The following is a 25,054-nucleotide window of genomic DNA, read 5'->3' on the forward strand; positions in this document are numbered from 1 at the left end:
GCCATTCTGGAACTTGCTACCTAGGGAGATTAGCCTTTCCCTAGCCAGCAGGAGGCCTTGATGAATTATGTGGCAGGTTTTAATAATGCTCTTATCGCCCGGGAGACCAGCCTTCATTAGCACATGCTCATCTGTAATCTGGGCACTCGAATTTGGGATGCACTATTGTTCATGCTGCCTGTAGAGTCCTTGGAGCATAAGGTAGCAGGGACCCTACTTTCAGAAGGCTGCTCTGAGTCTGCTATCTGATGTCAGATTTGACCAATGTTAACATAAAGCACATTGCATCTCACTTTTGGCCTAGTCAATTATTACGATTATTAGGTCAAGGGCCAAAGAACTACATGAGCTTTTCTTTTTTCTTTTCTTTCTTTCTTTTTTTTTTTGTTTGTTTTGTTTTTGTTTTTGTTTTTGTTTTTGTTTTTTTTTGAGACAGGATTTCTCTGTATAGCCTTGGCTGTCCTGTACTTGCTTTGTAGACAAAGCTGGCCTCAAATTTACAGAGATCCACCTGCCTCTGCCTCCCCTAGTGCTGGGGTTTAAAGTATTTCAATGAGAAAGAAACATCAAGACTTTCAAGACCCTCTCAGACGCTAATGGCATCAGTAAGTACAGCTCAGCACAGCTGTTTTTTGGGGCTCCCAGTGAGGTGACTTCAGGGGGGCTCAGTTTAAGTGAGAGTTCTTACAGTCTGAATGTGTTAAGATTTATGATCAGAATTATAAACTTTGAAGGCTTGGGCACAGATCTTGACTCTGTGCCTCAGCTCTCCAACCTGAAAACACAACATCCTTCCTTAAAGCTGTGAGGATGGAAATGAGTTCGTTTACGAAAGAACTTACCCCTCCCTGTAGTAAGCACAAAAATACCAGACAAGTGGTTTGAATAGCCCCATTGCCTGGCAGTGGAGACAAACACCTTTAATCCCAGCACTCTGGAAGGCAGAAGCTGGTGGATCTCTCTGAGTTCCAGGTCAATCTGGTTTACAGGATGAGTTCCAAGCCAGCCAAGGTTACAGAGAAGTCCTGGTTTGGGGGTAGGGGGGTCGGGGGGGGGGGAAGCCATATAGACTCATATATTTAAATACTTACCAGGAAGTAGAAACTAAAAAATATTAAAAGGATTAAGAGGTGTGGCCTTGTTGCAAAATGGCTACCTCTGAATGGGGATGGAAAATAGAGAGACCAGGCCAGCATGGGGCCAATTTATAGGGGTTATGTAGTGTGTGCATAGGGAAAATACTCCGTAGTGGCCTTTAGTGATGACTAGGCTGTTGGCCTGAGTCATTAAAGGTGGGGAGGAACCTAGCTCCAGAGTGTGGGCTGGTCCTAGTTGGCCAACACTACCCAGCCTTGTTTACATGTGTTTGGCCTATACTAGCAATGGTAGTATCAAATCAGTTATACTGAAATATATTTTAAAAATATTTTTAAAAACCAAACTTGTGTGTGCTTTACTGCATTAAGTGGCAAGTGCTGGCAGCCTGTTTAACACTAGCATAACTTCAATGAGAGAGTCAGAGCCAATGATATCTCCAAACATAAATTACAGTGCTGCTTGAAAGTAGGGCAATAATTTTTTCATTTTGCAGAGCAAGGGATGGGACACAGGTCTCAGGCATGCTAGACAAGTGTCTGACTGCTGATTTATAATATCACTAACCCTAAAAACACAGAGATTTTTGCCAGGCATGGTGGTATACACCTTTAATCCCAGCACTTGGGAGGCAGAGCCTGATCTACAGGGTGAGTCCAGGACAGCCAGGGCTCTATTACACAGAGAAATCCTGTCTTAAAAAGCCAAAAACAAAACAAGCTTTGAAATATCCTATGCTTTCTCCATATTGGCAGAGAGGTCTGAGTGTCTTAGAGTAAAAGGAGAGTAGGCTGAATGTGGTGGTTGTGGATTGAACAGGGTAGACCACACAGACTAATGTTTGAATGCTTAGTGTCTAGGTGGCAGAACTGTTTGGAAAGGATTAAGAGGTGTGGCCTTGTTAGAGGAGGCATGTCACTGGGGGATGGGTTTGGCTTTGAAAAATGGCACACCTTTCTGAGGTATCTCTCTTCCTCCTTGTTGCTGTCCCAACACACAGTCTCTCAGCTACTTTTCATGCCTGCTTGCAATGCCAGCCATGGACTCACACTCTAAAACTGTAAGCCTTCTAAACTGTAATAACTTCTTTCTTTTATAAACTCACAGAGATCCACCTGCCTCTGCCTTTCTGAGTGCGTGGATTATAGGCATGTGCCACTGTGCCAGCTATTAAAAGATTGTTTTAAATAATCAACTTCTTTAAATAATATTCAGTGGGACTCTCTGCAGTTGGTTTTATTCTGTAATGCCTCTCTCAAACCCAAGCCTTCGTCATCAGTGGACGAGAGCTGGTAAGTCTCTGGCAGTTTGCCTTTAAACAGAGCCAGACTCACACTACAATCGCCAGCTGGACAACTGTAAGGGTGCCGTCATCTGCACAGTAGATAGTCAGGTCTAGGTCCTCCTACATGGCTTTCCTGTTTCTGCCTCAGTTTCCTTCAGATGTCCGTAAAGGACATTTTCTGTCTGTTCATTAGAAATAGCAAACCTATCCCAGCCTTCGCATTAGCGTCTTCTTTTTCACTTATCTGGCTCTTCTTCTTTTGTTTCATAATCTTTACCGTCACCTGCCATGTCATTTATATTTTATTGTCTGTCTCTCCACACTAGATTATACCTTATTTTATTTTTCTACATTCTGAAAATGCAGGACATTGGCTGGCACAGACTCAGTCTGATGAACACTGGTTACATAAACAAATGGCCCTGTCCTTGTCTTTGAAAGTTACTGAAAACAAGAACTTGATTTATCTTGGCAGCATTTTAAGAATGTCTTTCTTCCTCTGTACACATACTTACATTCCTTCATTTAAAAAAAATTAAATCCAACAAAACAAGAGGAAAACTAAGACCTACCTGAACAGACTTTGTGACAGACAAAGGCAGATTAGAGAAAACAATGAAGGGCTTCAGTGAGCTAGTAAAAAGATCAGCCTAAAGCTGGAGGCTGTGTGACCGTGTGACATGCAGGCCATCCACACATCGCATGGAGGACCAGGTCCATGCTTCTGCCTCAGCCTTGCAGGTGTCTCTCAGGATGATGGCAGGCCTGGAAATTTTCTGTTCATATAAACAACATTCCGCTGTTGGGCCTCTTTGTTTTCCATTTAGTGTCATGGCCACCACTCACTGTGGCCGTCACATGGTTCCCAGGTGGGAGAAGTGCAAAGAGCTGTCAGTCATCACTCAGTGCTTGTTTACGCAGCCAGGGAAAAAGCAGATTCTGGGTCCTGAGCCAACGGTGGAGTGCCAGCACGTGGTTTGTATCTCACCCTGGAGTGTGTTCTGGCCAGTCCCATTCAAATGAGATGGGGCCCCGCTTCTTGAACGTAATTCCCACACAAGAACATTAGGGACCTGCTTTGGAGAAGCTGCATCATTTTATCAGCTGACAGGGTACCTGCTTCTCTCAGCTAGATTCTTTCCCAGCCTCCTTCAGGGCCTATGGGAGAACCTCCCCTGGGAGAGGAATGCTGAGATCCTCACGGGCCAAGCCGTACCTGCCTTGTGAGAAGAGTTTACCTGAAAAGGTGTAAACTTAAGATGCCTCTACTGACACTAAGCTTCAAAGATGGTAGAAAACTATAACAAGTTCTGAGTGGGCCTCAAAAGGGACCTGAAGACCCAGTCAGCTTCATCATACCAAGCTTAAGAGAAAGCTATATTTGTGTCTCTTTCTGCCTGTTTCCTACACACCTGTGTTTCTTTTTGTTAAGTCATGGGTAACCCAAAAGGGACATGACTCACTTATTGTTAGCAGAGACAAGTACACTTTAAATGAGATTCCATTTGGGCTGCTTTAAAAAAAATTATCAGACACTGGCTACCTTATCAATGACTGATGTGAGAACAGGACGGAAGCACAACTGGGTCCTAGCAAGGGCCTCTTTCAGGATTGCAGGCTGTAGGCTTCTTGTACTCTCACATGGAAGAGAAAGGCTAAGGGTTCACTTTGAGGGCACTAACCCCATGCATAAGAGCCCCACCCCTATGACCTAATTAACTCCCAGAGGTCTCGCCCAATATCTTCACATTGAAGTTAAATTTCAATTCGTGAATTTTGAGACACACAAAACATTCATTCCTAAGTGTCTGTTACATTTTGAGGCTGAAGTGTCACCCATAGCCTTTGGTTTGAGCAGTTATTCCCCAGCTGATGCACTGTTTGAGAGATGTGGGAGCTTTGGGGGTCTGTGGAGGTCAGAGCACTAATGTCCTGTGCATTTTCCACAGCAGTCGAAGCTCAGTTTCACTCTGTGCTGTGGCAGACGGAATCACTCTCCTTTCAGCAATGATGCCCATAACATTGTGTTTTCTGCCACCTGCAGTTTTACATGTTGCTGTGTTCCTCAGTCATCTGCCTCCAAAACACAACCAGAAATCAAGACGGTTGAACTTTAAATGACTGCCAGACTACTGAAACAGAGCACTGCCTTGTGTTAGTCATCCCTGTGAGGAGTTTGAGTTTTTGAGATGAGAAATGAGCTTCTTCTGGGGCCTGGTGACGAAATATGAAAACGGAGATGGTTTGCGGGAGGTGTTACTGTGTGTTACACGTGATGCAGATGGGCTCCTCGGAAACCAGAGTCAGAAACAAAATTGCCTCAGGGACCTCGGATGTTTGTTTAGTTTGGGGGTTTGTGTTTGAATGAAGCAAGTGATGTTTAAGTGAGTAGATGCTGAGATGATGTGATGGTCCATGCATTGTAGTCTCAAAGAGGCATGCGTGCCTCTGTGGGAAGAAAGGTTTCCAGTCGCACTTCAGATCTTCTGTGGGGAGAGGCTGCTGGGACCCTTTCCCTTAGGAATATCGTTCTGTGACTTGGGATACATTTCTGGTCTGTAAAGTCCTTGACGGCCACATCAGTGTGACTTGGTACTCTTTCATTCCTGCCCTTACTGACTGGGCATAGCCCGTGCCCTCCCTGCCTTCATGAGCAAGCCAGGAAAGGTTTGGAGTTAGTTTTCCATCGTAGACAAAGCACCCATGAAAATCCACTTAGAGAAAGGCTTATTATTCTCACATGGGTCAAGGCTGACTTACTGTACTCCCCTGGACCTGGGGGAGCATAACACCATGGCATGGAGCCTGTGGTGAGAAGAGTTGCCCATCTTGTGGGCACCAGAACGTGGGACACAGGAACAGATGACTTTACTCCCTCCAATCAGGTCCCACTCCTGAACTTCTGTCACCACCCCGAAGCTCATCAAATTATAGATCAAGCATTGTATTACCCTACAAATGGGGTCTGACTGCTTCCCTAAAGCCCATCAGCAGGCAGCCATGTTTTTAGCATATGGTCTACAGGGCACATTATTTTTACTAAAACCACAAGAGTCCAGTGGTGGAGAAAGTTTTAATAGTCAGAGCTGCAGGAATAGAATAAGAATGGAAGAAAAATAAGCTTCAAATGTGAGAGAAACATGGTACCCTTTAACCTAAGTCCGTGACCTGGTCATGAGAAGTCAAGGAAGGCTCCCTTGGGGAAGTGGAAGCTGAAAGAAGAAGGAAAAGGAAGTAACCAGCTCTTTGGTGAGAAGAAAGGAAGAGGTTGGAACAGCAGCTGCAAAGCCCTTGTGGTACATGGACGTGCTGTTCTAGTACAGATAGGGCTGGTAGCGATGGAACCTGACTCTGCGGCCTTTAAGGTCATGCCTAAGACCAGCTGTGGGAAGCCTGTGCTAAGCAAGAATATGCTCTATGTTTGGGAAGATTCTTCTGGCTGCGGAGTGGAGCCTTGCTCCAAGTCTTGCCCTCTACCCGCTGGGATGGTGGAAGATATAAGCAGGTAGAGGGCTCTCCTGTACACTTTGCTTTTTAACTTATGGCAAGCACAGACTATGTTTTAACTAGGATGCCCTTCAAAGCGCACCCATAGTGATTCACTACCAAACCAAACCCCACAGGTAGGTAGGAGTGAAGCAGGCTGACCTAGACACAGTGGGGAGAGCCAGAGGTTCGACAAACCCTGAGGAGTCTCTGATGTTGAGTCAGCAGTTGTCAGAGGCGCACTCAGCTGGAACCACAAACATTTTCCAGTGGAGGAGGAGTGTCAGTATTTATTCCATTGCCCTTTAAAAAAATCTAATATCGGGCCAGATGAAAGGCAAGAAGCCTTGGTCAGCTGTTCCTAGGCCACCTGGCCCCATCAGAGGTCCCCCAGGCTGAGAGTGTGGCACGGGATTAGCCATGGCCTAATCGAAATAGTAAGCACGAAAGCAGGGCTGCTCCTGTGACCTGTGGGCACCAATGGGCTGCACAGTGTCACCCAGCAAATTATGGCTGATGGAATTTTTTAGTGTGACCAAGAGCATGGCATGAGGAAAATCCTTTCCTGTCATTCTAATGGGCTGAGCAGCTCAGCGGGAGCCTGTCTGGAGGACTTGGGTACCAAGAGGGAGCCAGCTGCACTGGTGGAAAGGAGAGTTTTGGGAGGTACTTTGTGGCTCCCCATGTCCTCTGTGTGATTCCTTTTACATTCCCACACAACAGTTGGGGGTGGGGGATGAGGAGATCTGAGGCCTGCCCTTCCTTTTGCTTCATTTCAAGCTGTAGATGAGAACCTGTGGTTTAGTTCATGCTTTCTATTGGCCAGAGGAAGGCCCGGTTTTAATACACTTTGTTCCTGTGTACAGGTTTGTCTCTTTGGTAATGATTATAAAGACATTAGTAAGGGTGTTTGTGTGTGTACATGCCTGTGTCTGTCTGAATGTTCATCTACACACAGGTGCGTGTTCAAATGTGTGTGGAGGCCAGATGTGTCATCTTCAGGGAACAGCTGCTTTGTTTGTTTGTTTGTTTTGGTTTTTTGAGACAGAATCTATCACTGGGTTGGCACTTGTCAAGTATGCTAGGCTGGCTGGCTCATGAGCCTTGGGGTTTCCCTTGTCTCCACTTCCCTCGTGCTGGGATTACAAACACACACCATCGTCCCCCCCCCCCCCCCGCCAGCAGTGGGTTCTGGGGATTGAATTCCTGTTCTCACTTTATTTCTGAATTTTCTGCCTAGCTCATAGGCTTAAAAAACTTTTTTTTAATTTACTTTTTTTAAAGCTAGGCATGCTAGAGTATTTCTGTAACCCCAGCACTCTGGAGGCAAGGGCATGGGGCAGATGGGTCATGAGCTTTGAAGCCTACCTAGACTACCTAGAAAGATTCTGTCCCCAAACAAAACAAAAACAGAGCCTCCCCTAAAACAGCCACCCAGACAGGCTAGAAGTCTCTAGTAAGCTTTAGAAGAATGAGGCCCCCTTCTCCACTGTAGTGAGAGTACTGCTAAGGGGAGTTTCAGGTTGGTAACAGGACTTTGCTCCTTGCTTGCTGCAGGCTACAGGGGTCTGGGTTTCTCCTGAGGTCCAGGCAGGTGTAGGCTTTTCAAGCCCTGGACTGCTGAGCACTCAGGTTCCTGTTATGAAGTAGGTGCCCATAGTCCCCAGGGGACAGTTGGGCCTGGGATCTGCTCAAAGCCCCTGTTCCAGCCATTGCCAATACTCACCTCTGGCTCAAGTGCCCCTGTGTGTTGGCTAATGTGGACTGTCACCTTGACAGGGCCATAAATCATTGAGGAGAGCAGCCTCTGGGCGTGTCTGTGAGGGATTTTCTAGACTGGGTTAATTGAATTCAGTGTGAGCACTTGTCTCCAGCTCTTACCTCCATGAAACTGTCCAAATTAATCCTCCCTTAAAATGCTTTTGTCACATCCACTAGGCTAATAACTAAACTGCCCCGCTAGAAAGCACATTTGCACCTAGGAAGGCTAGGTTTTAGGTTTTGAATATTTGAAGAACCCGTGCTGTTTTTCTTTCCCTAGATCCAGACGACAGAATTGAGTCCCTTTCAGGCCATGCTTTCTAGGTGATCTAGGGTCAACGCCTTGATTTCTGCAGGGCAAAGTGACTCCTGAGACACCCTGCATTCCTCTGGCTCTGAAGCCAGGTAGAAGGTAGCAGTGGGGAAGGAAGCAGACACTGTCCACCTTTCCCTGAGTGCTCACTGGAACTGAGTGCTTGGCTCAGCAACTCCTTCATCTGCCAGAGTCATCTGGCAGGAAGCTCTGTCCACACAGAGCTTCTCTCCCTGCAGTGCACAGGAAAGCCAGGCTAGGCGGGCCCTTTGCTCCCCTCCCTTCCCTCAGTGCCTCTCTTCCCTCTACTCCAGCCCAGCATCCATGTGCAAGCCATGCAGGCTCCATTTCTCTCAGATGTCCTTCACCAGTTTCTGCGTGGGAAATTACCCTGAAATGTTACTTTTGTTTTTTTCTCACCCTGCCCCTACTGGCCAGGAACTCATGTCTTTATTTTTTACTAACCTCTAATTTTTATTCTGTAAACAAGAACAATCCATGGCAGTATAACAGTTACCTGAGACGTTGTTACAAAAGAATCCTCTGAAAATTGTTTCTTTGCATCAAGCTGATTGCCTGTGTCTCAAAATACCACATTTGCCAGCAATTATTCAAAATGACAGTAGTGATTAGACCCACTGCCACATCTGTTCAGAGAAACCCATGTGGTAAATTAGTTTTTTAATATGTCGATAACTATCTTTCAGAATAATAGGTTTTCCTATAGAGAAATGCATGAGCAGTGTGGGAGGGGGATTAGCATGGCCACTGCTGGCTCGTGCAAGAAGACGATGGATGGACTAAAGAATTGGAAAACAATGAAATCAATTAAATGCCCATTTGCTGTCTGTTATTTCTCAAGGCTGGCTCTGCTAAACAATGTCTGAGAGAAAATATTCTTTTCTGCCGTGATAGATTATTCCTCCCGTCTACATTCCCCTCTCCATCTTTCATAACCCTATCTTTTTGTTTTGAGACAAGAGCTTAGTGTATAGCCCTGACTGACCTGAAGTTCATTCTGAAGAACTGGCTGGCCTCAAATTTGTGGGGATTCTTTTGCCGCCTCTGCTGCCCAACTGCTGTGATTACAAACATATGCCACCTCTTTCAGCTGCCATTGTTTTGGGGTATTTATGAACATTTTATAAAAAGATGCCATGGGCCTTGTGGGATGCCCCCAGTACCGTGGCATGCAAAGGCTTTCTTGGGTATCTAGAGCTGACTGTGCCTGGGATCCTACCCACCCACACCCTCCCCTGTCTTGGTGCTTTCTGGTAACCCACTACTTCCTGATGCCAGTCGTGTCAACCAGGGCCATTCTTTTCTGCCTTCTTCCCTCAGATCCGGTTCTATCTTCTGGTCTCATTTTCCAGGCTCAGCTGCCTGACTGGGGCTGAAGAAGCCTGGTGCTCCCCAACGCCGCTTCCTCCAGGCATCGGCAGCTCCTGTGTTGCCTATGATCCCCATTCACTATCTCTGTTTCCTCACAAGCACAGGCCTAGGGACCCCAGTTGTCAGTTATCTGTCAGTCATTGTCAAAAGAAAATTTGATGCAAGTAGCATATCAAAAGGTCACCGGCAAATAGTTCAGTGACCGTACAGAAGGGGATTTACATGTGCCACCCTCAAAAGTATCCCCAAGTTATCCAAAATCTTAATTTTTCTCCTTCCTTTTCTTGAGTATTTGGGAAGTGCACACATACTAACTGTGGAACATGGTGCCTGGGCATCATGGGCAAAAGCCTTCCATGGGAACCGTCAGAAGGCACCTTCCCTGAGTCAGAAATGGTTCTCGGTAGAAGCCAATTAGAGACCTTGAGGGGACAGAGTTAGAACAGCACAGCATTCCCAGGTCTGTGACATGGCACAGTACAGATGTTGGCCAGGTCGCCCCCAGAAATGGAGCGTCAGTCCAGATACAGTGGCACTGTCCTGTCATCCCAGCACTCCAGGGCTGAGGTCAGAGGAGTACAAGTTTGAGGCCAGCTCGGGCTAGATGATGGGATCTTATCTCATGGGGTGGGGGAGCATGTTCTTTTGACTCTACAATAAAAGGAAATTCAACCACTAAAACTATACACTCCTCAAGAGATAACCGTCCCTGTTCAGATCCACAGTTTCACAGCTTGGCTTCCGAAGGGCTTTTCTTCTTGATCGGGATGTATGCTCAGCTTTACTCTCCATGATGCAGATAGGCTGCAGTGTGGCAATAACCCTGATCTAGTGGGGAAGGCGTGGGGTGGGGACCTGAACCTCTGTCCCTGAGATGCCCAGCAAGGGGCTGGATTGCTGAAGTCCATAAGCTGCTAATCCAGGGAGGTGGTGCCACTGGAAAGCATCAAGGCACATAAGTACACAGGATTCAGAGGATGAAGAGGGAAAAAAAAAATACCTATTCCAAATATCTGCCTCCAAGAATAACCATGATTTCAGAAATCCCAGCTTCTGTCTTTAGCTCTTTATCCCAGTGGCTTCAAGGGCTAACATGGAGCCAAGACTCTTAAACCAACATATTAAGAGATTCAGTCTCACCAGGCACAATGTCGTATGTCTGTAATCCCAGTGCTTGGGGAGGCAGAGGCAGGCGGATGGATTTCTGTGAGTTCAAGGCCAGCCTGGTCTACAAAGTGAGTCCAGAACAGCCAAGGCAATACAGAGAAACCCTGCTTCAAAAAAACAAAGAAAAAACAACAACAAAAAAAAAAAAAAAAAAAAGAAGAAGAAAGAAAGAAAAGAAAAGCAAAGCTGCGGCCTCATCTGCTTCTTTATTGCTGATAAATTGACCAACTATTTCTTTTTATTTTTGGATGTTTTTATTAATATTTTTAAATCATGTGCATGTAGAATGGGATGGGAGTGGGGTGGGGTTTATGCATGTGAGTCCAGGTGCTCTCCAAGTCAGAAGAGAACGTTGGGTCTCCTGGAACTACGGATGATTGTGAGCTACCTGAGAAGGGTGCTTGGAACTGAATTTTTGCCCTCTGCAAGGGCAGTATGCTCTCTTAACCACTGATCCACCCCTCCAGCCTCTTATTTTATATATATAAAATGCCCATGGTGGACACCATTGCTCATAGGTGTGCAGTTGTTAAATCTCTTGAGGTAAATCACCCAAGAGAGCAAAGTCGCAGGGCTAGGGTACTTAGGTAGCCCAGGGACTGTGGAGACCCTCAGCACAGAGGATACCCCTTGTTTCTACTGAAGAAACCTGTGCCCCCAGTCTCTGTTCCAGGGGGGAGGGACACTTTCCTTCTGGAGGCTGGGGCTGGGGTGGCCTTCTGCAGTGACTACTCCTCAAGGGAGACCAGGTGGCAGAGCTCAGGTATCAAATCCGCAAGGCTGGGTGCTGCTGGTGATACTGAAGGTTTGACAAGGAGAAATGTGACCTGATTTGCCTCACTAATGAAAAACAAGACAAAAATGTCAGTGGCTGGAGACTGACATTTTTGTCAGCAGCTCTTCAGGGGACTTCGCACCCTCATGAGAGCTCCTCTGTAACTCCAGCTCCAGGGGATCAGACACCCTCTCTCAGGCCCTGGGCCCGCACATGGTGCGTGTGTGTACAGGCACACTCATACACAGAAAGTAACACATAATTCTGAAAACATGTCAACTTCATAGATAAGTAGTGGGTACACCAGTGGTGTTATGTCAAAGGAGGCGACCTTCAGTGCCTTGGTGATGGCCTCACCTCTGGGCTTAGGCTTTGGCTGCTTTAGTTTTCTTCCTCCTGCTTCTCTGTAACACCTGACTTTTATGCCAAAATTATGTAATACTTATAAAATTGTTTGGTTTTTAAAGAGTGTGATAAGCTAAGCAGTGGTGGCACTTGTCTTTAATCCCAGCACTTGGGAGGCAGAGGCAGGCGGATCCCTGAGTTCAAGGGCAGCCTGGTCTACAGAGCGAGTTCCAGGATAGCCAGGGCTGCACAGAGAAACCCTGTCTCAAAAACAAAACAAACAAACAAAAACCCAAAATATAGAGAGACTAAACTTTAGTAGTTCTCAACTGCCCTAATGCTGTGCCCCTATAATATAGCTCCTCATGTTCTGATGACCTCCAACCATAAAATCACTTTGTTGCTACTACATAACTGTAATTATGCTACTATCATGAAAGATGACATAAACGCTTGACATGCAGGATATCTGATATGCGACCCACAGGCTGAGAACCACTGGACTGACACAAGTAAACCCTGGCGGAGGGGATGGAGAGCCGGAGCGGAGTCTGCAGTCCTGGGGCAGGACTTCGAGGAGAGGACTCAGCAAACAGCTTTTGTTCTTAACTGGAGCTGTGAGGATGGAGGAAAGAGAGAAGTAGGGAAGGAGATGGGGCACCTGCAGGGACCTGCAGGGCACCGAGATACCCCAGCACTTGCTCCTCAGGAGGAACCGGAGGGAACGCCCCTGCCAGAAGGTGGTCCTATGGTAGATAGATGCTGCAAAATGAGTTTCAAAGTTCCTCGGCCCCTTTTGTGCCTCAGTTTCCCTTTTTGTACGCTGAGGATAATAGCACCTGCCTCCCACGGGACTAACTGAGCTAGTATGTGTGAAGTGCCTGTCACGGTATCTGGTGTGTAGTGCATGTGCTATAATAACTGATGAATAACTAAAATCTCGGCTTCGAAACCTGGGATATGTTTAACTATTCTCCCCCAAGTGCTTCTCAGAAGATCACTGGACTATGCTTATATGTGTTGATTAAATAGACCTCAAATGGCCATGTTTTGGGAAAGGGAGGGAGGGAGACAAGGAGAAGAATAGAGGGGGAGAGGGAGAGAGGGAGGAAGGAAGAGAGAAACTTGCCTTACGTTCCAAATAAAGAACTTTTTTTAATTGGTGAACAACCCTTTCACTAAATAGGGATTACCAATATTGTTTCAAATTCCAGGAGTTACAGTTCCTTTTATCTGTGTGTGATGGTTGATGGCCAGGCATGATGGTACATGCTTGTAATCTAGTACTCAGGAGGCTGAGGCAGGAGAGTTGGGAGTTTGAGGGCAGCCTGGGCTACATTCTGAGATCTTGTGTCCACAAAACAAAACAAAGAAATAGATAAGGGTTAGAAGCGTTTTGATTCTGTGATGGTGCGTTAAGGGGTGAGGAGGGAGGGTGAATTAAAATCCAGAAAATGTATAAAGCATCTTCATTTCAGATATTGAACCCGAATAGCTAAGATTGACAACTCAGAAAAGTACACGTTGTAGGACAGGCTTGCCAAAAGACCCTTCTCTGACCCAGCCAAGGTGAAAGGCTACTTTCCAGGGGCCATCAGGGAAGATGAATGCAGAGGTAGTATTTTTAGAATACATTGTTTTCCAAATTCTAGACACAGTCAACCTAGATAAAAATGTTTTCAGAGACATTCTTCCAGTTTTGTGTTGCTTTAGGGTTTGTGTCTAAAAATAGAAAGTGTGTTTTCTTTGTCTGATAATTAAATTTCTTGTTGTTTCGCCCAGAAGTGAAGAAGGACCATCTATTTTGGGCTAGACGCTATGCTAGAATTGGCATAGCGTCATCTCTAAGGCAGCCAGGCATTATGGGAGACGTATGATTCTAGCGTAAGAGCTGAGACTAGAGCACAAAAATAATATTAGTGTTTTTTGAGAGGCTTCTGAGTGCGTGCGTGTGTGTATGTGTGTGTGCCTGTGTGCCTGTGTATGTGTGTGTGCCTGTGTGCCTGTGTATGTGGTGTGTGTGTGTGTGTGTATATGTGTGTGTGTATGTGTGTATGTGCGTGTGTGTGTGTGTGTGTGTGCCTGTGTGTGATGTGTGTGTGTGTGTGCATGTGTGTGTGTATGTGCATGTGTGTGCGTGTGCGTGTGCGTGTGTGTATGTGTGTGTGTGTGCGTGTGTGTGTGTGTGTGTATGTGTGTGTATGTGCATGTGTGTGTGTGCGTGTGTGTGTGTGTGTGTGTGTGTGTGTGTGTGCACTACATCTATGGGTTCAGTTTTGCATGTGGGTGTCCACACACCCAAGCCAGAGGTGGACGATAAGCGTTAACTGTGATTGCTCTCCTTTGTCTAATTTTTTGAGACAGGGTCTCTCGTTAAGCCTGGAGGTCAGCAATTGCCTGGACTGGCTGGCCACCAAGCTCGAGAAACCCTCTTGTCGCTACTCCTGCTCCATCCCCATGGTACTAGTGTTACAGTGGCAGCCACTGCCATGTCCAGATTGTATGTGGGTGAAGGGAATCTGAACCCAGGTCCTCATGACTTGCTTAGCAAGTGCTTAACTAGCTGAGCCATTTCTCTGACATCTATGCTGAGCTTTTACAGTGTAGACATGATCACTGTTTCCATTTCACAGATGAAAAGAGCAAGGCCAATATTTGATCAAGGTGTTGACTCTACATGGCTACAATGAATCCAGAGATGATCACTGAGTCAGATTAAATGCAAACTTGCTGCAGAAAACGTCATGAAACACATGTTATTTTTATTTCAAATAAGCTACTGTTGTAAGCAGTTCATGTAAGCTAATGAAGAATTATGTAAGTTCCTGCCCCACCCCACCCCCCCCCACCCCCCGCCAAAAGAAAGAGATTTCTGATTCTGTAGGTACAGGACAGTGAGGTGTTATTTTTACCATCCCTAGGAACACGCAGAATAAAGCAACTTCATAAAAGACTGGCTTTCATATCAGCAGGAGGCAAAGGACGCTTGATTCACTGTAATTAAGATAAAAATAAAACTCTCAGAGTGGTTTTACTAAAGAAAGAACTGGAGACCTGCTGATAATAATTAGTATTGAGTTCAGCTTTCAGAAAAAGCCACAGGTACCTCAAGCATGCTGAGCTGTCCTCCTGGGGGTGCTGCATGGTAATTGCTCAATTGTGCCCTCACTCCTAGGTGTGCCCATTCCCCTGTTGCCCCCAATGACTTGCCTTATAGGAAAAAAATAAGCCACCTATTGCCATGTTTTCATGGCAGAGTGAGGTGTTATTACAGCTATTATAGTGCCCGGCCCTTTGCGTATGTTTCATCTTATTATTTTGTCTTTAAAAAGCTATCTCCAGAAGGTATTAGAGCCTTTGTACAGCTGGGGAAACTGAGGCCCCAAAGAATAAAATGAATTGCCCAAGACCAGAGCTTGCATGCAGCTCAGCTTAAAACTGATCCTCCAAATATTTCCTTTTGTTTATTATAAGGAATTGTTGAGCCTACATGAATTTTTTTTTCACAGTCCACAGAGACTTTTTATTTATATGCTTGACATCTCTAGAAAAAGAATCCCAGGATGTTCCCTCCTGTATGTCTTCATCTTGCTTCTTCATGGTCCATGATGCCAGCTGAGGTTGTCAGTACAGGAAGCCAAACTGATGGGATGGGAGCAGATTGCCCTGCCATTTTTCTGGGTCTTTGAGTTGTACATCAAATCTAGGGCTGATCACACTCCACACTTGTTCAACCTGCCTGGGAGGTTCTCAACGATTTTTCCAGCTCTTTTATCAATGATCTCAAATTCACCAGTGTAACCATGCTTCCTCATCACAGTTAGGAACTGAATGATGATGTTGGAGCATGGCCTGATGAGGACCTGGCCCTTCTCAGCATTGTTGATGCACGCTTGAGAGCATCTGCCAGGACATTCATGCTCAGCATGGTGACAGCTCAGAAAGATGGTGGATAGCCCACACAAAATTTAAGAGAGTAATATAATGGAGTCCCACATACTGGCCACCTACCCTGATGAGCAGTATCATAATTCACCACTTTTCTTTACTCATTTCTGTAGCCACATGTTTAATTTGTTTTCATTGTCTTAAGGGAAACCCTAGATGGCCTATCATTTGCTTCACGAATAAAGCCACAGGTACTTTAAACGTAATGTTAACATGGTTTACTTTGAAGTTTCTTCTGAGGAAGGCTGTCACTTCCAGGTTTTTACCAGATTGGTCCTCCCACCACAGGAATCTTTTGCCCTGGGTGCCCTTTGCCCATGCCCTTGGTACCCATGGTGCTATGTGTCTCTGTGTGGGACTCTCTGGTACCTCTCAAGGTCCTCAGAGGCAGGCACTGTGCCATCCCCAGTGTGTAGCCCTGTGTTTGTAAGTCGAGGACAAAATGATCCCAGGGACTTCACAACTTTTTAAATATTGAAAGTTTATTGCTTTCAAGGACTACAATGGAAGACAAATAGTTCTCTGGGGAACCAGGTCAGAAAAGAAAGGCTCCTTTCTACCTTAGGACGCAAACCTTTTTCCTTCAGAGCAAAGGAGGTCACTGTGTGCTTGGGGAAATGAACTGAAGGTATAAAACAAGGCTGGACTCAGGTAACAGCACATTTGAGAGTCAGAATCAGGCCTCAGTTCAGGTAGGAGCTGTCTGCTTCCGAGGCAGAAGAAACTGTCCTCATGGAACAAATTCTGGGAAGTTGAGAAACTTACTTTCCCCCCAAATTCAGAATCTCCTGATGCAGGCCAGTGGGATGCCCTAGGAGTTATAGGCACATGCCACCCAAGCCTGGCATGACGCACAAGTTGTCCTGTGACCCCCACAGGTGAATTTTCTGCCTGTGGTTTTGAACTTTTGAGGAAAGTTAGCTCTATGGTCGAGTGCACACCAAACAAGCAACAGGCCCTGGACCTTAGTACTGGGGAAAGGAGACGTCATGAAAGGGGCCTTGCATGTACAGTCAGAAAACCAGGGTTCTGGCAAGCTCCTCACCTTTGCTCCACCTACAGGTACTATATGACCTTCAGAGGGCCATAGGGTGTTTTCCTTGTGAAAATGAAGTCTCTGGAGGGAGGCACCTTAAAGAGTGGCCTGCCGTCCTGAGTGATTCTGGCTTTGACAGGGAAGAGAAGGAGTGGGGCACAAGGCCCTGGAACATTGAAGACAATTTGAGCCAAGGCTGGGTCTGAGGCGAGGATTGCATGGGGGAAAGACTGGGAAGTTTGTGTAGGAGCAAAGCTTAGTGCAAGCCCCCAGCAGCGAATTCCACACCTGTAAGAGCCAATTCAAAGCCCAGCAGCAGCTGGGTGTGTGTTCACGCCTGTGCTCTGCGCCCATTGCCAGCCACCTCTGTCAGTGCCGCACTCGGAATAAAGAGCACAGCTTCTCCCATCAGCTCATCATGTTCTCAAGATTGGCTTTCTTAGGCCACTTCCAGCATCTACACGCAGGCCAGTATCTGCTGTTTTAATACAATCCCTATTTCCTTCACCCCTATTTTATTAAGTTCCTTCCAGTTGTGTTTATATTCTATTGTTCCTTTGAGGTATGAAGTCGAGTTAAAAAAAAAATAAACGAGAAACACAGATAAAACTCCTAGGCTTGTAACAAAAAGAGAATTGTTAGGGACCCAAATGGGGATATGAGCGCTGTTAGGTAGAGTATGCGTTGATTGTCATGTTAGCTGTTAAATACTATTACGTAATAGATGGATTATGGTTCCTGGTAAGGCTGGCCTCTCTCTTCAATTACTGTCAGACCTGAGGCCGCTAGATACCCGAACCTCAGAGCCATGGAGAGAGAGCAGTGCTATGTGTTTATTGAGCATCGCAGTGGAGGTGGAGGAGCAGCACCTCATGGCAAAATTCATGCCAGGTCCTGGGAGGCAGATGAGCATGCCCAAGCCCCAGTCTTTGCCACGTGAGTCAACGTGAGAGCAGGGTGGTCCCTTTGGTACCCTCACTGACTCCAGTGTGCCAGTCAACAAACCTACTGTGACTGCTGCAAGGAAGTGCGCTTTGATTCTCCAGGCCACGGCTGCTATGAAAGATGGGTATGACCTGTGGCTGCTGTTCAAGAAGGTTAGCAGCTGAGGAAGGCCTTAGGACAGCCAGGGCCCAATGGCTGGTAAGTGAATTAGGAAGCCAGGAAGAGCTCCCAGGAAGTTCATCTGGTCATGACGGAACATTTTATATGAAAATGTATGTTCTTTTTCATGGTGAAAAACAAAACAAAGAAATGCAGCTCTGAGTTGTTTTTTTTTTTAATGGTGATGTTTGTCATAGGGCTCATTTCACCTCAGGCATCATCAGACCCATTGGTCCAGCCTCAGGGTGATCCAGGAGTTCTGCCTTTTCATTGGTGGGGGATCCAAGCACAAGCAATTCTCTCTTGATCCGGTAGAAGCAGAGGCCAATATGATCCACGTGTCATCTGTGACAGTGTCACTACAAAGTTACGGTTTCAACATAGCATTCTGTGTTCTGGTACAGTTTTGACTGATGAAGGCCCAACACCACTTGACTGGGTCCTTCATGTCAGGGTCTCACAGGGCTGAACTGAAGTTATTGGCTAGGACTGTGATCTCACCTGAGGTCCAACTGTTTCCAAACTGGCCACATTCAGTTCCTTATGACCTAAGGAATGCATGATGGTGCCGGCTTCTTATTGGCCATCAGCTAGAGGCCACCTTTAGCTCCTTGCCATGTGGACTTCTCCATGAGACCTCTTGCATTTTTAATGGCAACGAAGGAGAAAGTTATCTCAATGTATGCATAACCTATCTCACCTGACCTAATCAAATGCATCCCACTTTACACATCCTGTTGCCTGTCTATAATCTATGTGGCTAGAAGCAGAATACTTTTAACCTATATTCAAAGAGGGGCTCACTCAGGGACAGGGGCACCTGCAGAGACTGGCTGCCACATGGATGTGAGCGGTGTACTGGAGAAGATGGGACAGGTAGACAGGTGAAGGGAACATGGCTTGTGGACCCCCCAAACAAACTAATGCTCTTGCTATAACCCCTACCCTCTGTTTTCCTCTTACATCATGTAATCCTGACAAACTCATGCAGACGTCCATAGCCAACACCCAATGTACAGGCCCACTGTTGCTAGGCCTTTCTCTAACATCAAGGCAAAGAAAGTCCTCTGCATTCTGAAAGTTGGCTGGAATCCTGATGGTGTCAGCAGCTGGTGTTGTGTTCATGTTCTCTTTCCCTTTTTTGTTTTCATTCTTTGCCTAGAAGATTTTGCTCCTTTTATCTATTCTTAAATAGTCATTTGTATAGAATTAAGAGTGAGTCAAGATCCCACTAGTGGACTTAGAGGGCTTCCCGCATCAGTGTCGAGCATGCTGTTGGTGAATTTAATGATTAGCCATTTGAAAAGGAGTTAACAATGTTTAGAGGAGCTAATCCTGTGAGGTGTGGAGGAGCTCTGTGTCCCGCCTTTCACTGCAGTGTGCCAAGTCAGTGCTCACCAGATATTCCGAAGGGAGCAGATCCGTTCTGAACACAAACTGGAGTTTTACACGGCAGATAGTGGTTTGCGTTCTGATATCAAGCAGGCCTCGGCCAGGAAGTGGTAAGTCATTCTCACGTACTAAATGCTGCCATGTTCGAAGGCCCACTTGAAGTCTTTTCTTCCTTTGCTGGCAGAATCTCACCCAGAAAGGCAGATAGGACTATTCAGTTTCCCAGCATGAGGCTGGATTCAGGGATGTTTAACAAGTCCAAAGGCCACATAGCTGAGCCAGGATTCTGTGGACTCTGTGTCTTATTAACCTGACATTGTACCAGAAGTCATGGAACTGAAGCTAACCCCTCTTCTGCGTTGCCACACATGTATTATTTTGGTGAAACCAGTGGCTATTTTCTAGAGACCAACAGCATGTTTGAAACTGTGTTGGAAGCCCTCTAAGAAGGACCGAGCTTAAAGGAAACTTTATTGTCTACATCTTTGCTTTTCTAGAAAAGCGTAGAAAATGAAAAGGCTGAGTGACTGTGAAATATAATGTATGCACACTCTGAGATATAAAATGCATTTTCACACTGTGAAGTATAGAAATACATATCCACAGTGTTAAATATAAAATACACATCCATACTATGAAATATAAAATATATATCCTATCGTGAGATATAAAATACGTGTCCACACTGTTAAATGTATGTGTTTATATGTATTCATATATACACTATATATATATATATATATATATATATATATATATATATACACACACACACACACACACACACACACACACACACACACACACACATACATATATCATTAAAAATGAAACACATGAACTGGGCAATGGTGGAGCACACCTTTAAGCCCAGCATTTAGGAGGCAGGGGCAGGCAGATTTCTGTGCATTCAAGGCTGGCCTGGTGTACAGAGTGAGTCCAGGCCAGCAAATCTTGTGAAACTCTGTCTCAAAAAACAAACAAACAAACAAACAAACAAAAAAGGAATATATGTACACACTGTTAAACATATGTATGATACCATTATGTATGTATGTATGTATGTATGTATGTATATATGTATAATATACACTGTTAAAATGAATTACATAGCCACAATGTATAATGCAGTATAACAATGAGACAGACTGAGATGGCTGGAAACAGAGGAGAAGGGTGAAGGGAAGGAGAGAGGGAGGGAGGCAGGAAGACAGGTCTAAAACTGAAAGATGACTAAACCAGACATCATGGCACATGCCTACAATCCCAACAGTCAAGAGGCTGAGTAGGAGGAGAGAGTGAAAGGCCAGCCAGGCTACAGAGTGAATAAAAACAGACAACAAAGAAACAAATAAATAAGGCATGCACTACCACTGGACAAACAGTAATTGCTAAGGTCTATGGATAAACTTTTAAAAGGTACAGAAATTTGAGTACAATGCCATTGGGGGCTAAGCTAAGCAGCCGTTGGATAGCTTTATTTTCAGGGACACACAAATGCACACAGAGCTCCTGAAAGGAACAGCCTAGTTCCTTGTAGTAATTCCCTTCAAGTTGGGCACTGGCCCAGGGGAAGCCTGGGAAAAACACATTCTTTAAGTTAAAGTGTTTATAAGAAGAAGTATTTATGTATTACCTGTGCCATTAGAAACTTGCTGCTGTTGCTATTATTTTGTAAAATGTGAACCACCAACTGGGGCTACCACAGTCCAACCGTAGCTAAAAGTTGTAGTTATTTATAAATCAACTCAACAATAAGGAAAAAGGATGCACTAAAAATACCATGTCAACAAAAGGACTTTTCCTCCAGAGACTTCTAAATCAGCAGGACTTTGATGTCTGGCTATTGTGTAAACAAGGAATTAATTTGCCAGGGGTACTCTCTGCCAACTCTAGGGAGAAGTCCCCTAAAGAGCCATGCGGATGAAGGTGAGTATGCGAGCCTATCAAGCTTTCAGATGTCCAGCTATCCCATTTCACCTTCTGTTAGGTAATCTTCCAGGGCTAGTGTGTGTTTTTCGTTTTATTTTTGTGTTTGTGTATATACGTGCATTTATATTGTATGTTTGTTTTGCTTGGTCCATTTTTAATGAAAATTTGCAGCAATTTGTGAAGGAACCTCTTTCAAATCAATCCCGTGGCTGCAAAACAGAACGTGTGGAGTCACAGTGATGACATAGCTACTTTGAAATGTTCAGAATCACACCCAAGAATTTCTGTAATTAAGCGGTCCTTGCAGGGGTAAGGTCTCCGAGCATAAAACTATGCAACTAAAGCCTTAGAAACATCTCCTCAGACTGTAGATGCTTATGTTTAAAGTTTTGTATGAGACACATGCTGTGCGGTGTGTGGGTGGGGGTGGGGGGGCTGTGTGCTGGTGCTCAACAGGAAGGAGTTCATTCAGCACTTACCCGTGAGTGAGGGCCTTGATGGGAAGAGCGGGAGCAGGACAGTTGATGGCAGTGGTCTGTGTAAGTTGTGTCTAGTGAGGGGACGCGGAAGCACTCTTGCAGCATCCTGTGGCTGCAGAGGGACCCAGCAGGTTCTTGCCACCTCATTAGAATGTCTGCCTGAGCAAATGGTCCTTTTTCTTCTGTGGCTGCTGTAGAGTCATGGTGGCTCCCCTGTCTCATTCTCCCATTGAGAACATACACAGCGGCCATGTCACGAGATCATGGTTGTTGGCCATTCTCTTTTACCCTGAATTTGGGCACCTGGTGGTACTTGTGTGTGTGAGCAGAGAAGGGCTTTTCACCAACTTATACCCTAGAGGGCTGATTTAAGTATCCTTAAGGTAGGGCAGATACATTCTGGAGCTACAGGCTTTCTTTGGCCTTGCTTTGTATATAATGTGAACTATCTTATTTTAATCTTATACTTAAGGAAAAAAATAACCTTTCTATCTCAACAAATCTTCCCAACTGTGAAATTTAATAGAGTAGCATCCTAGAATTTTTCCCTTAGAAGAGAAGGCTTTTCTGAGTCTTTCTTGAAACAGGAAAAAGTACTTTTTTGTATTTTAAATAAATGTTGTAACCATAATGGGAATACTGGGGATTGAACCTAGGGTCTCACACAACAGGAAAGCACACAGCCACGGAGCTGCACTCTTATCCATTTTTTTTTAACCTTTTAATTATTTCAGACAAGGTTTTGCTAAGTTGCCTAGGCTGACCTTGAACTTGTTCTGCCCAGACAAAGCTTAAAGGTGTAATTCTCCACCTCGGCCTCCTGGGTAGCTGGGATTACAAGTGTATGCTTCCAGGCCCAACGGAAAATACATAGTATTAATTTTTAATGTCTTTAGGTCAACTTCCAAAGCTACCCCTGAAAACCGGTTCAGCCATTCAGGGGTAGTATTGGTCTTCCCAACCCTAAAATGAGATGCACTGAAGTAGTCCCCGGAAACATGTGTCAGGGCCCAGCTTCCATCCCGGTAACTCAATAGACTTTTACCAGCTGCTTCTGTGTTCCCTCACGGTGTTGAGGTGAGTCCCTCAAACACACAGCGCTAACCTCACGTGAGGCACAAGATGGATAAACAGTACATTGTGCTCAGGAATGTGTGTTGTAAGCAAGGTATTTTTAAATGCGGAGCAAGCCCGTGTGAGCCTCAACCTTCTTATCTACATGGTGTGGGAACAGCTATAGGCAGCATTTCTCCTTACTGGCTCTGCCACTTGGGGAGCCTGTGGGGACAAGTATTTGTTTTTGCCTCAGCATTGAAAGATACACACACCGAGGGACATGCAGTAAATATTTGCAGCCTCCTGAGTTGTCCCCACCCAGCGTTGTTGGCCATTGTTGTCTGGCTTCCGAAGACATTGCACGGGCAGTTTTTTGTTGTTGTTTTGGGTTTTTTCCCATTGAGTACAACTGCAAAAAGTCTCCAGGGGTCTTAAAAAGTATGCTCTATGTTGGTTTCAACTGTATGTACCTGTAATTTCAGCTACCCTGGAGTCTGAAGCTGGAGGAATAGTTGAGCCCAGGAGCTCAGGTACTGTCTAGGGTCCATAGTGTCACCTTGTTTGGAAATAGAAGCAAATAGGCAAAGGGGCTGAGAGTACAATTTAGTGGTAGAGAAAAGAAAAAGAAAAGAAGAAAAAGGAGAGCAGAGAAAGGGAAAGAGAGGAGAGGGGAAGGAATAACAGCCTGGAAGGAAGGAAGAGAAGAGGAAAAAATAATGTCTTAACAGTGCTAGGTATTTCCACCTCAGAACAAGGTGGGCTGCAGGGGCTGTGCGTTTCTTCTCTCATTTCCTTTTAGCAGCTCGAAGGGAAATGCAGAGATGACACACCAGGATGAGATAATGCCTGCAATCTGGTGGTTGAAGTCATCCCAGAAAGGCTTCCTGTGAGAATGGGAGTTTCCGGGCCAGAGAGTCCTAAGATCCTGAGGGGTGAGGCTGCAAACCTAGCCACCAGGGTACCTTTCTTCCCTCTCCAAAGGAGAGCAGAGGCAGCAAGGGTGGCGCCATGGTCCTTTGCTATGAGTAAAGACTCAGAAGGTCTTCTGGTGCCACGGGATCCATGTGGTGGGGAGAGGCTACAAGCAAGCCCAGGCAGCGAATGTCTTCTCCCAGGCTGCCCAGGGCTTGGGTAGGGAATGCAGAAGCTCAGGATTAGACAACCAGGACTTAATCCATCATTGTTTTGCTATTTTTATGTATTTAATAAACTCTCATCTTAAGCTATTCGCAGACACAGAAAAGCTGCAGTCAAAAGTGAGAGTTCAGAGAATTTTGATTACCTTTACCGAGCTCCCCACACCATACATTTTTCATTATCAAGAGAGGGTGCTGGTGTTTTACTACTGAGGCCGTGACAGACTCTGTGGCCACTTTACTACCACACATTCATTTGATTTAATCTTCATTCATTCATTCATTCATTCATTCATTCATTCATTCATTCATGGACTCACTGTATAGTCCAGATGGGCCTCAAACTCCTAACTCAACATTCTTTTTTAAAAACTGAAAGTTTACCCCAGGTGTAGTGATGCAACAGGTGGGATCTCAACAGCTGGAAGCTAACGCAGGAGCATTTGAAGTCCACCTGGACCTATGTGGTGAGGCCTTGTCTCAAACTATTTAAAAACAACTACAGCCTACACACACACACACACACACACACACACACACACACACACACGCCTATTCTACTACACAAACATATATAAAATCCTGCTTTTAAATTTCGTCTGTCTAAGCGTGCAGATTCACCTAGTTACATAAATAGATACGATCTTATTTTTTAAGAATCACTCATTTATTCTGTTTACGGTGTTCTGCCTGCACACTAGAAAAGAACACCAGGTCTCCTTGTTGATGGCTGTGAGCCATCAGGTGATCGCTGGGAATTGAACTCAGGACCTTTAGGAAGAGAAGTCTGTGCTCTTAACCTCAGAGCCATCTCTCCAGCCCCAGATATTGTATTCTTCTGCCCTTTGAAGCAGGACACACAAATAGTCATTTGGCTTTTGGAGAAGATTCACTGTGATTGTTAGTGTTGTGATGGCTTCTTGGTGTTTTAGACTGATACAACCTAGGAACTTAAGCAATTTCTGTTCTTGACCCTTTGAAGTTTTAAACTTCTGTCTCATGGCTAGTGCCAGCTTTGGTTTTCCAGTGCCCACAGCAGAAACCTCACCTCTGCTGTGCCGCTGCTGCCCTGGCAGATGCTGCACCTTGGGGCTCTTTGGGAGGAAACTGCCTCTTGATAAGGTCTCCTTTACTCTGCTGACATTTCCTCCCTCCAAAAGCCTTTTAACACCCTGTCTCCCACTTTGTGGCTCTGTTTTGCTTTTTAAAATAAAAAATAAGACACTGAAAGGTTCAATGATAACTCAGATAAAAAAAAATCTAGATTTTCATAGCTAAAAATATGGAAGTGAATATCTGTCTTATATAAGATTTGTACTGAGACAGCTGACTCTAGTATTATGTTTTCCCTT

General features: G+C 45.3%; 1 protein-coding gene and 1 pseudogene across 2 annotated transcripts in view; one reads left to right on the forward strand and one right to left on the reverse strand.

Moving 5' to 3' along the window:
* The window catches only part of Arhgef3 (Rho guanine nucleotide exchange factor 3), a 227,377-nt gene that overhangs the window by 111,791 nt on the left and 90,532 nt on the right, over positions 1-25,054 (forward strand). The window lies entirely within an intron of this gene.
* Positions 15,164-15,581, reverse strand: LOC129680686 (40S ribosomal protein S15a-like; annotated as a pseudogene).

The sequence above is a fragment of the Psammomys obesus genome, unplaced genomic scaffold, assembly GCF_907164565.1.
Source record: "Psammomys obesus unplaced genomic scaffold, mPsaObe1.curated_primary_1811, whole genome shotgun sequence".
Taxonomy (NCBI): domain Eukaryota; kingdom Metazoa; phylum Chordata; class Mammalia; order Rodentia; family Muridae; genus Psammomys; species Psammomys obesus.